General features: G+C 41.5%; 1 pseudogene; it reads left to right on the forward strand.

Moving 5' to 3' along the window:
• The first annotated feature begins 738 nt into the window (after nt 1-738).
• On the forward strand, nt 739-1,998 carry LOC745519 (actin-related protein 3-like; annotated as a pseudogene).
• The last annotated feature ends 10,835 nt before the right edge of the window (nt 1,999-12,833 follow it).

The following is a 12,833-nucleotide window of genomic DNA, read 5'->3' on the forward strand; positions in this document are numbered from 1 at the left end:
AAGGCCGCACCCTAGTCTAGGCCCTGTAATAGTCTGTCTCCCTTAGCACCATGGCTGCCTCCTTCACTTACTTCATTCACGTTTCAGCTCAAACATCACTGCAACCCAGAAACAGACTCACAGGTCAGCTAACTACAGCAAAGGCTGCTGCTGTGATTTAGTAGAGAAAAGGGCGATCTTTTCAGTAAGTGGTAGGAGCAATTGGCTGCCTGCATGGGAAAAACAATGACCCTTATCTCCTGCCTTGCATCACATACAAACATTAATTTCAGTTGGATCATAGACCTAAATATGAAAGGTAAAGCACCTTCTAGGAAATAAAAAGCCAGGAGGATGCATTCATGATCTTGAGGTGGGCAAAGATTTTTTAAACAGGATATAAAAAGCACTAACCATAAAGGAAGAGATTGATAAATTAGACTCCACTAAATTTAAGAACTTCTCTTTATCAAAATGAATTAAGAGAATAAAAAGGTAACTGCATTCAGAGAAAAAATATTTGAGATATAGATACCCAAAAAAGAGGACTACCTGCCTGCCTGGGTTGCAGAAGTGATGGCTGCCGACTGAGCTTGCTGCTTTCTTGCTACTGCTTGGGCTTCCTGGCTACCTATCAAATGGTGAGGGCGGCCCAGCTGTGTATGGTCAGTCAGATAGCCCCTGTCTCCCACCACCAATCTCTGTCCCCTAGCAGCATGGAGCAGACGGTGGCGGCAGCAGAAGCAGGCAAGGAGGGAAATGGTGGGAGGGCTGCAGGCCTGTGTGGTGGACTGTAGCATGGGGTATACAAAACTAGGATATGCCAGAAATATAGAACCACAGTTGATCATCCTTTCCTGTATTGCTACTAAGGAGTCACCAAAAGTGGGTGATCAATCTCAAAGGAGGGTGATGAAAGGTATTGATGACCAAGACTTCTTCATTGGTGATGAAGCAGTAGAAAAAACCTACATATGCAACAAAGTGGCCAATCCACCATGGTATAGTTGAAGTTGGACCTGACAAAAAGGTTTATGGAGCAAGTCATCCTAAATATTTAAGGGCAGAAACTGAAGACCGTTATTTTATTTTGTCTGAACCTCGACTGAATACTCCAGAAAACAGGGAATATACTGCTGAAGTAATGTTTGAGTCCTTCAGTGTTCCGGGCTTGTACATTGCTGTGCAGGCTGTTCTTGCCTTAGCTGCATCTTGGACCTCCAGACACGTAGGAGGACGGACGTTTACAGGTACAGTAATAGACAGTGGAGATGGTGTCACTCATGTCATTGCTATGGCTGAAGGGTATTTGATTGCCAACTGTATTAAACACATTCCAATCCCAGGACGAAATATAACATATTTTATTCCGCAACTGCTGAGAGACCGAGAAGTAGGAATCCCTCGAAAACAATCCCTGGAAACTGCTAAGACAATAAAGGAGCACTATAGTTATGTCTGCCCAGATTTAGTAAAGGAATTTAACAAGTATGACACAGATGGGTCAAAATGGATTAAGCAGTATACCAGAATCAATGATATCTCAAAGAAAGAATTTTCCATTGGTGTTGTTTCTGAGAGATTTTTGGGATTTGAAATCTTTTTTTCATCCAGAGTTTGCCAATCCAGACTTTACATAACCTATCTCAGAAATTGTATGTGAAGTAATTCAGAATTGTCCTATTGATGTCAGACGGCCTCTCTATAAGAATATGGTCCTCTCTGTAGGTTCAAGCATGTTCAGTGACTTTGGATATCACTTGCAAAGAGATTTGAAAAGAACTGTATGTAGATGCCTGGCTGAAATTAAGTAAGGAATTGAGTGGCAGTAGATTGAAGCCAAAATCTATTGATGTACAAGTCGTTACACACCATATGCAGCCATATGCAGTTTGATTTGGAGGATCAATGCTGGCTTCCATGCCGGAGTTCCACCAAGTATGCCACACTAAAAATGATTATGAAGAAATTGGACCTAGCATTTGCCGTCACAATCCGGTGTTTGGAGTCATGTCATAAAAATGACTTCATAGTTATTGGGGTTAGGGAAGTGGAGAAGAGATAATCTTTTTCATTATGTTTTGACTGGATGGCTGGTTTTGAGGTTTCAAACCTGACTTGAAATAGTAAGACCAAACATGATTATACAGAAATATTTTAATAAGTGTATCAACATGCAAATGTAGAAGAGAAAGAAAGTGATTGTATTTTTTTTTAGATTGAATATTTGAATCGTATGTGTAACAAAAGAAGTGGGTTTTAGTTCCTTCTGTGCCCTGGTATTTTGTATGTTAATGAATTATCCAAGATTTGATGGATTTATCAGTGTGTAGATAGCTCTATAATTATTTAATTATACACTTCTAAGTGTGCAATGCAAGAGCTTGTTTATATTTCATACTTTTGGTACTTTGAGGATTAAAAAGTCAAAGAAAAATTGTGTTTGAGAGAAAAATCATGAACAAGTAAAGGATAAATTTAAAAAATAGCCCCATAAGACTTGGCATACACACTAATGGGATTCCGGTTATTATGGAGTGCTTCCATACCCCTCCACTCCTTCTCCCCAAAAGGTTTTCTTTGCAAGTGCTTTTGAAGCTAAGAGCTAATATCTTGGATTAACTGATGCCTGCTGCTGCTTTCTGATTACTCACATTCTGTTTCTTGCTTTTAAAAAAACAGTAAAGACAAGAGTGTTGGACCAGTATTGCAGTTCTGTAGTGTCATTTCTTATAAAACAACAACAACAACAATAATTTGATTACCAAAATTGGCATATTTAAAGCCTAACAACATTCTAATAAAGGCACAAATTTCTTTTTAATGCTTGTTTCAAGCTCTTTAATCTCTTTATAAGTTGACTAATAAATCTATTTTCTTCAAACCTCTGCAATAGTTCTTTAAAATTACAGCCTCCGCCTCCTGGGTTCAAGCGGCTCTCCTGCCTCAGCCTCTCAAGTAGCTGAGATTACAGGCATCCGCCACCTATGTCTGGCTAATTTTTGTATTTTTGGTAGAGACGAGGTTTCTCCATGTTGGCCAGGCTGGTCTTGAACTGCTGACCTCAAGTGACCCGCCCGTCTTGGCCTCCCAAAGTGCTGGGATTACAGGTGTGAGCCACTACACCCGGCCTGAAAGTTGATTTTCTTTGCATTTTAAAATATCTGGATCATGAAGAAAGAGTGATAAAAATAAATTAAAACTGAAAAAGAAACTCATATCCAGTATGTATAAAAAACTCCTACAAATCAATGTTTACAGCAGCTTTATTCATAATAGCCGAAAATGGTAACGACCCTCATATCCATCAAAAGGAGAACTAATAAACAAACATGGAATATCCATGTAGAAATACACAGCAATAATAATGAACTGACATGCACGACCACATGTTTGAATCTCACTGACATTCTGTTTAGTGAAAAAAAAAGCCAGATAATGGCAAAACTAATTGAGGGTGAGAGCAATAAGTATAGTGGTGACCTCTCGGGTAGAGACTGGGAAAGAGGAAATTTCCTGGTGCTGAAAATGTTCTAAATTGTAATTTGTCTGGTGCTTATATGCTGTCTATAAATGTAACAAGTAATTGAGCTGTACTCTTCATATTAGTGTACTTTATTGTATGTAAATCATACCTCAAAAATAAAAAGGATAGACTAGGCACGGTGGCTTACATCTGTAATCACAGCACTTTGGGAGGCTGAGGCAGGAGGATTACTTGTGCCCCAGGAGTTCAAGACCAGCCCAAGCAACATAGCAACACCTTGTCTCTACAAAAATAAAAATAAAACAAAATAGCTGGGAGTAGTAGTGCATGCCTGTAGTCTCTGCTACTCAGAAGACTGAGGCAGGAGGATCACCTGAGTCCCGGAAGTCCAGGCTGCAATGAGCCATGATCATGCCACTTCACTCCAGCCAGGGAGACAGAGCAAGACCTGTCTGGAAAAAAACAAATAGCAGCTCTTCATGAGGCTGTCTCTGACCATTCTGTTAAAAATAGCAGCCCAATCTAAACATCATGTTGTACACCATAAATATATAAATATATACAATAAAAATGTATAGAGACAAAGTCTTGCTCTGTTGCCCAGGCTGGAGTGCAGTGGTGTGATCATGGCTGACTGCAGCCTTGACCTCCCAGTTTCAATCCATTCTCTTGCCTCAGCCTCCTGAGTAGCTGGGACTACAAGCACACACCACTATGACCAGCTAATTTTTGTATTTTTTGTAGAAATGGGATCTCACTATGTTGCAAAGGCTGGTCCTCAACTCTTGGACTCAAGTGATCCTCTTGCCTCAGCCTTTGAAAGTACTGAGATTACAGGCATCAGCTACCAGGCCCAGCCCAATTTTAAAGATAAATAAATGCAATTAATAAATGCAAAATAAATAGATGCAAATTAAATACAAATAAATAAATGCAAAATAAATAAATAAACCCTCACCACTCTCAGCACACTACCCTTCTTTGTTTTTCTTCAAAGCATTCATTGCAACTTAAAAAAAAAAGGTTTTTAGAGATGAGGGAAGCTCACTTTGTTCCCCAGATTGGTCTTGACCTCCTTGACTCAAACAATCTTCCTGCCTCAGCCTCCTGAGTAGCTGGGATTATAGGCAGGAGCTACTGCGCCCAACTGCTTCTTGCAACCTAATGTACTGTTTATTTATTTATTGGTTTATCTTCTGTCTCCCTGCACTAGACTCTAAGCCCACCACAGCAGGAACTCTGCCTAGCACATGGTAAGAGCTTGCTCCTTCTTGGTTGAGGAGCCCCCACCACGCTGTATTGCATTCTGGGAGTGTGACATTAAAAGGTACAGCAGCAAGCACACGAGCTCTGGAACCACACCGCCTGGGTTCTGGTTCCACTTCCATTGCCTAGCAGCTGACGGGCCTCTGGCAAGTTTCTTCACCTTGCTGTGTCTCAGTCTCCCCATCTTCAGTATGGACAAAATCTCAGTTCCTACCTTACTGCAGCCCAGATCAAGTTGCTGCACACTGCCAGCGCCCTCAGATGGAGCTACTGACTCAGATGGCCTGGGACTCATGCCTGCACTCTGCTCCCTGTGCTCCTCCCCAAACCCACTTCAGAGAAGGCCTCATGGGTCCCTCAACCCTCTGAAAGGGAAGGGTGTGTTGTGTAGAAGGCTGTTTGCAATGACTACTTCTAAAGCACATACGTCAGGCATTGACTATGCCCTCTGTTCATATGAAGGTGCGTTAAACTCCTGGTTTCCCTTGATGCTGGCAGCATCTCCTCTTTCTCTGAAATGCTGTATGCCCATGTAGAAAGGCCTGTCCCCTTTGCCCTCAGAAAGTTCACTAAAAACTCACAGGGCCAGGCGCGGTGGCTCATGCTTATATTCCCAGCACTTCGGGAGGTCAAAGCAGGCAGATTGCTTGAGCCCAGGAGTTTGAGACCAGCCTGGGAAACACAGTGAGATCCTGTCTTTAGAAAAAATTAGCAGGGTGTGGTGGTATATGCCTGTAGTTCCAGCTGCCTGAGAGGCTGAGGTGGGAGGATCACCTGAGCCCGGGAGGTGGAAGTTGCAGCGAGCCGTAATCATGCCACTACACTCCAGCCTAGACAATAGAGCAAGACCCTGAAAAAAAAAAAAAAAACAGGAGGTCGCTTCCAAGATGGCCAAATAGGAACAGCTCCGGTCTGCAGCTCTTAATGATATCGATGCAGAAGACGGGTGATTTCTGCATTTCCAACTGAGCTCTGAAGACAGCAGTGATTCTCTCAGCACGGCATTCAAGCTCTGAGAACGGACAGACTGCCTCCTCAATCAGGTCCCTGAGCCCCGTGTAGCCTGCTTGGGAGACACCTCCCTGTAGGGGCCGATAGACACCTCAAACAGGCGGTTGCCCCTCTGGGACGAAGCTTCCAGAGGAAGGATCAGGCAGCAATATTTGCTGTTCTGCAGCCTCTGATGGTGATACCCAGGCAAAGAGGGTCGGGAGTGGACCTCCAGCAAACTCAAACAGACCTGCAGCTGAGGGGCCTGACTGTTAGAAGGAAAACTAACAAACAGAAAGGAATAGCATCAACATCAACAAAAAGGACATCCACACCAAAACCCCATCTGTATGTCACCAACATCAAAGAACAAAGGTAGATAAAACCACAAAGATGGGGAGAAACCAGAGCAGAAAAGCAGAAAATTCCAAAAACCAGAGAACCTCTTCTCCTCCAAAGGATCAGAGCCCTCGCCAGCAAGGGAACAAAACTGGCTGGAGAGTGAGTTTGACGAGTTGACAGAAGTAGGCTTCAGAAGGTCAATAATAACAAACTTCTCTGAGCTAAAGGAGCATGTTCTAACCCATCGCAAGGAAGCTAAAAACCTTGAAAAAAGGTTAGACGAATGGCTAACTTGAATAAACAGTGTAGAGAAGACCTTAAATGACCTGACGGAGCTGAAAACCACAACACAAGAACTTCGTGACACATGCACAAGCTTCAATAGCCGATTCAATCAAGTGGAAGAAAGAATATCAGTGATTGAAGATCAAATTAATGAAATAAAGCAAGAAGACAAGACTAGAGAAAGAAGAGTGAAAAGAAACAAACAAAACCTCCAAGAAATATGGGACTGTGTGAAAAGACCAAATACAAAATTGATTGACATACCGGAAAGTGATGGGGAGAATGGAGCCAACTTAGAAAACGCTCTTCAGGATATTATCCAGGAGAACTTCCCTAAGCCAGCAAGGCAAGCCAACATTCAAATTTAGGAAATACAGAAAACACCACAAAGATACTCCTCGAGAAGAGCAACCCCAAGACACATAATTGTCACATTCACTAAGTTTGAAATAAAGGAAAAAATGTTAAGGCCAGCCAGAGAGAAAGGTCGGGTTACCCACAAAGGGAAGCCCATCAGACTAACAGAGGATCTCTTGGCAGAAACCCTACAAGCCAGAAGAGAGTGGGGACCAATATTCAACATTCTTAAAGAAAAGAATTTTCAACCAAGAATCTCATATCCAGCCAAACTAAGCTTCATAAGTGAAGGAGAAATAAAATCCTTTACAGACAAGCAAATGCTGAGAGATTTTGTCACCACCAGGCGTACCTTACAAGAGCTCCTGAAGGAAGCACTAAACATGGAAAGGAACAAACGGTACCAGCCACTGCAAAAACATGTCAAATGGTAAAGACCATCAATGCTATGAAGAAACTGCATCAATTAACGGGCAAAATAACCAGCTAACATCAAAATGACAGGATCAAATTCAAACTTAACAATATTAACCTTAAATGTAAATGGACTAAATGCCCCAATTAAAATACACAGACTGGCAAATTGAATAAACAGTCAAGATCCGTCAGTGTGCTGTATTCAGGAGACCCATCTCATGTGCAAAGATGCACATAGGCTCAAAATAAAGGGACAGAGGAAGATCTATCAAGCAAATGGAAAGCAAAAATAAATAAACAAATAAATAAATAAAAGCAGGGGTTGCAATCCTAGTCTCTGATAAAACAGACTTTAAACCAACAAAGGTAAAAATAGGCAAAGAAGGCCACTACATAATGGTAAAGGATCAATTCAACAAGAAGAGTTAACTATCCTGAAAATATATGTACCCAATACAGGAGCATTCAGATTCATAAAGCAAGTCCTTAGAGACCTACAAAGAGACTTAGACTCTCACACAATAATGATGGGAGATTTTAACACCCCACTGTCAATAATACACAGATCAACAAGACAGAAGGTTAACAAGGATATCCAGGACTTGAACTCAGCTCTGGACCAAGCAGACCTAATAGACCTCTACAGAACTGTACACCCCAAATCAACAGAATATATATTCTTCTCAGCACCACATCGCACTTATTCCAAAACTGACCACGTAGTTGGAAGTAAAGCAGTCCTCAGCACATGTAAAAGAACAAAAATTATAACAAACTGTCTCTCAGACCACAGTGCCATCAAAGTAGAACTCAGGATGAAAAAACTCACTCAAAACCGCACAACTACATGGAAACTGAACAACGTGCTCCTGAATGACTACTGGGTAAATAACGAAATTAAGGCAGAAACAAAGATGTTCTTTGAAGCCAATGAGAACAAAGACAAAACATACCAGAATCTCTGGTACACATTTAAAGCAGTGTGTAGGGGGAAATTTACAGCACTAAATGCCCACAACAGAAAGCAGGAAAGATCTGAAATCAACACCCTAACATCACAATTAAAAGAACTAGATAAGCAAACAAATTCAAAAGCTAGCAGAAGGCAAGAAATAACTAAGATCAGAGCAGAACTGAAGGAGATAGAGACACAAAAAACACTTCAAAAATCAATGAATCCAGGAGCTGGTTTTTTGGAAATATCAACAAAATAGATAGACTGCTAGCAAGAGTAATAAAGAAGAAAAGAGAGAAGAATCAAATAGACGCAATAAAAAATGATAAAGGGGATATCACCACTCATCCCACAGAAATACAAACTACCATCAGACAATACTATAAACACATCTATGCAAATAAACTAGAAAATCTAGAAGAAATGGATAAATTACTGGACACATACTCCCTCCCAAGACTAAACCAGGAAGAAGCTGAATCTCTGAATAGACCAATAGTTGGTTCTGAAATTGAGGCAATATTTAATAGTCTACCAACCAAAAAAAGTCCAGGACCAGATGGATTCACAGCCGAATTCTACCAGTTGTACAAAGAGGTACTGGTACCATTCCTTCTGAAACTATTCCAGTCAATAGAAAAAGAGGGCATCCTCCCTAACTCATTTTATAAGGCCAACATCATGCTGATTCCAAAGCCTGGGAGAGACACAACCAAAAAAGAGAATTTTAGACCAATATGCCTGATGAACATCGATGCAAAAATCCTCAGTAAAATACTGGCAAACCAAATCCAGCAGCACACCAAAAAGCTTATCCACCACTATCAAGTTGGCTTCATCCCTGGGATGCAAGGCTGGTTCAACATATGCTAATCAACAAACGTAATTCATCACATAAACAGAACCAATGACAAAAACCACATGATTATCTCAATAGATGCAGAAAAGGCCTTCGACAAAATTCAACAGCCCTTCATGCTAAAAACTCTCAGTAAACTAGGTATTGATGGAACGTATCTGAAACTAAATAATAAGAGCTATTTATGACAAACCCACAGCCAATATCATACTGAATGGGCAAAAACTGGAAGCATTCCCTTTGAAAACTGGCACAAGACTGGGATGCCCTCTCTCACCACCCCTATTCAACATAGTGTTGGAAGTTCTGGCCAGGGCAATCAGGCAGGAGAAAGAAATAAAGGGTATTCAATTTGGAAAAGAGGAAGTCAAATTGTCTCTGTTTGCAGATGACATGATTGTATATAGAAAATCCCATCGTCTCAGCCCCAAGTATCCTTAAGCTGATAAGCAACTTCAGCAAAGTCTCAGGATACAAAATCAATGTGCAAAAATCGCAAGCATTCCTATACACCAATAATAGACAAACAGAGAGCCAAAACATGAGTGAACTCCCATTCATAATTACTACAAAGAGAATAAAATACCTAGGAATCCAACTTACAAGGGTTGTGAAGGACCTCTTCAAGGAGAACTACAAACCCCTGCTCAACGAAATAAAAGAGGACACAAACAAATGGAAGAACATTCTGTGCTCATGGATAGAAAGAATCAATATCATGAAAATGGCCATACTGCCCAAGGTAATTTATAGATTCAATGCCATCCCCAACAAGCTACCACTGACTTTCTTCACAGAATTGGAAAAAACAACTTTAAAGTTCATCTAGACCAAAAAAGAGCCTGCATAGCCAAGACAATGCTAAGCAAAAAGAGCAAAGCTGGAGGCATCATGCTACCCTACTTCAAACTATGCTACGAGGCTACAGTAACCAAGACAGCATGGTATTGGTATCAAAACAGATATATAGACCTATGGAATGGAACAGAGTCCTCAGAAATAACACCACACATCTACAATCATCTGATCTTTGACAAACCTGACAAAAACAAGCAATGGGGAAAGGATTCCCTATTTAATACATGGTGCTGGGAAAACTGGCTAGCCATGTGTAGAAAGCTGAAACTGGATCCCTTCCTTACACCATATACAAAAATTAACTCAAGGTGGATTAAAGACTTAAATGTAAGACCTAACACCATAAAAACCCAAGAAGAAAATCTAGGCAATACCATTCAGGACATAGGCATGGGCAAAGATTTCATGACTAAAACACCAAAAGCAATGACAACAAAAGCCAAAATAGTCAAATGGGATCTAATTAAACTAAAGGGCTTCTGCACAGCAAAAGAAACTATCATCAGAGTGAACAGGCAACCTACAGAATGGGAGAAAATTTTTGCAACCTACTCATCTGACAAAGCGCTAATATCCAGAATCTACAAAGAAGTTAAACAAATTTACAAGAAAAAAACAACCCCACCAAAAAGTGGGCAAAGTATATGAACAGACACTTCTCAAAAGAAGAAATTTGTGCAGCCAACAGACATAGGAAAAAATGCTCATCATCACTGGTCATCAGAGAAATGCAAATCAAAACCACGGTGAGATACAATCTCATGCCAATTAAAATGGTGATCATTAAAAAGTCAGGAAACAATAGGTGCTGGAGAGGATGTGGAGAAATAGGAACACTTTTACACTGTTGGTGGGAGTGTAAATTAGTTCAACCATTGTGGAAGACAGTGTGGCAATTCCTCAAGGATCTAGAACTAGAAATCCCATTTGCCCCAGCGATCCCATTTCTGGGTATATACCCAAAGGATTATAAATCATGGTACTATAAAGACACATGAACATGTATGTTTATTGTGGCACTATTCACAATAGCAAAGACTTGGAACCAACCCAAATGTCCATCAATGTTAGACTGGATTAAAACATTGTGGCAGATATGCACCATGGAATACTATGCAGCCATAAAAAAGGATGAGTTCATGTCCTTTGCAGGGACATGGATGAAGCTACAAACCATCAGTCCAAACAAACTATCACAAGGACAGAAAACCAAATACCGCATGTTCTCACTCATACGTGGGAGTTGAACAATGAGAACACATGGACAGAGGGCGGGGAACATCATACACCAGGGCCTGTCAGTCAGTGGGGGGCTGGGGGAGGGACAGCATTAGGAGAAATACCTAATGTAAATGACGAGTTGATGGGTGCAGCAAACCAACATGGTACATGTATACCTATGTAACAAACCTGCATGTTGTGCACATGTACCCTAGAACTTAAAGTATATTTAAAAAAAGAGAAAAAAATCAACCTACAAAAGGCAGATTAATTTGAGAAAAGGCATACAAATTTATTTAAAGCATATACATGGGAGCCTTCAGAATGGAGGCCCTACTCAATGATGGGGTGCAGAAGCTTATATACTATCTTGAGGTTACAGAAAGAATGGGAGCTCCCTTGAGGCATGGCCAAAAACATGTCATGGTGGTAAATCAGGTTACGGTGGCAAGACACGTTATGGGAGGGGCAGAAGGGGAGGCCTGAGGAGCAAAAGTGGTCTCCTTAGGTAGATGAACCCTCACAGGTAGCAGCCCTCAGGAAGAATAGATGGTGAAGATTTCTTTCAGATCTTTAAGGTGTGAGACTCTCAGTTCATCTTTCCCAGATCCTGACAAGGGAAGGCCTGGCTGCATCAATGCAGATTCTCCACAGATGCAAATCGTCTCCACAAAAGGCAGCTCTGCAGGGACGCTTCTGTTTGCTGGGCTCCTGACAGCCATCTCAAAATATGTCGAAGAAATCTATTTGGGGGTAAAACACTTGGATTTCCTTCACTGGCCTTCCAAGACACAGACCTTGCTATGAATGCTGTCTCCACCACCTGCTGGCCATGTGACCTCAGGCAAGTCACTTCACCTTGCTGAGCTACTTCAGATTTATTCCTTCCGCTCCCCTCCCCTCCCCTCCCCTTCTCTGTTTGTTTGTTTGTTTTGAGACAGGGCCTTGCTCTGTTGCCCACGTTGGAGTGCACTGGTGTGATCACGGCTCACAGTTGCCTCAACCTCCCAGGCTCAGGTGATCATCTCACCTCAGCTTTCTGAGTAGCTGGGACCACAGACACACACCACCATGCATGGCTAATTTTTAATGTTTTTTTGTAGTGATCGGGTTTCACCATGTTGCCCAGGCTGGTCTTGAACTCCTGGGCTCAAACGATCCACCTACCTTGGCCTCACAAAGTGCTGGGATTACAGGCGTGAACCACTGTGCCCAGCTCAGATTTCTCATCCACAATGTAGAGCTAATGATAACATCTTCCTCCAAGGTGGCTGGAAAGATAAGGCAATGGTTAAGAACAAGGCCTCCCATTCTGTAAGTTGCCTGTTCACTCTGATGGTAGCTGCTTTTGCTGTGCAGAAGCTCTTTAGTTGAATTAGATCCCATTTGTCAATTTTGGCTTTTGTTGCCATTGCTTTTGGTGTTTTAGACATGAAATCCTTGCCCATGCCTATGTCCTGAATGGTATTGCCTAGGTTTTCTTCTAGGGTTTTTATGGTTTTAGGTCTAACATTTAAAGGGCTAATATCCAGAATCTACAAAGAACTCAAACAAATTTACAAGAAAAAAACAACCCCATCACAAAGTGGGCGAAGGATATGAACAGCCACTTCTCAAAAGAAGACATTTATGCAGACGACAGACACATGAAAAAATGCTCATCATCACTGGCCATCAGAGAAATGCAAATCAAAACTACAATGAGCTACCATCTCACACCAGTTAGAATGGCGATCATTAAAAAGTCAGGAAACAGCTTTTCTCGGCCCAGCCATCTCGTGGGAAGAGCTGAAGCAGGCGCTTTCGGCTCTGCGCGG

This window comes from Pan troglodytes, chromosome X (genome assembly GCF_028858775.2).
Source record: "Pan troglodytes isolate AG18354 chromosome X, NHGRI_mPanTro3-v2.0_pri, whole genome shotgun sequence".
Lineage (NCBI taxonomy): Eukaryota > Metazoa > Chordata > Mammalia > Primates > Hominidae > Pan > Pan troglodytes.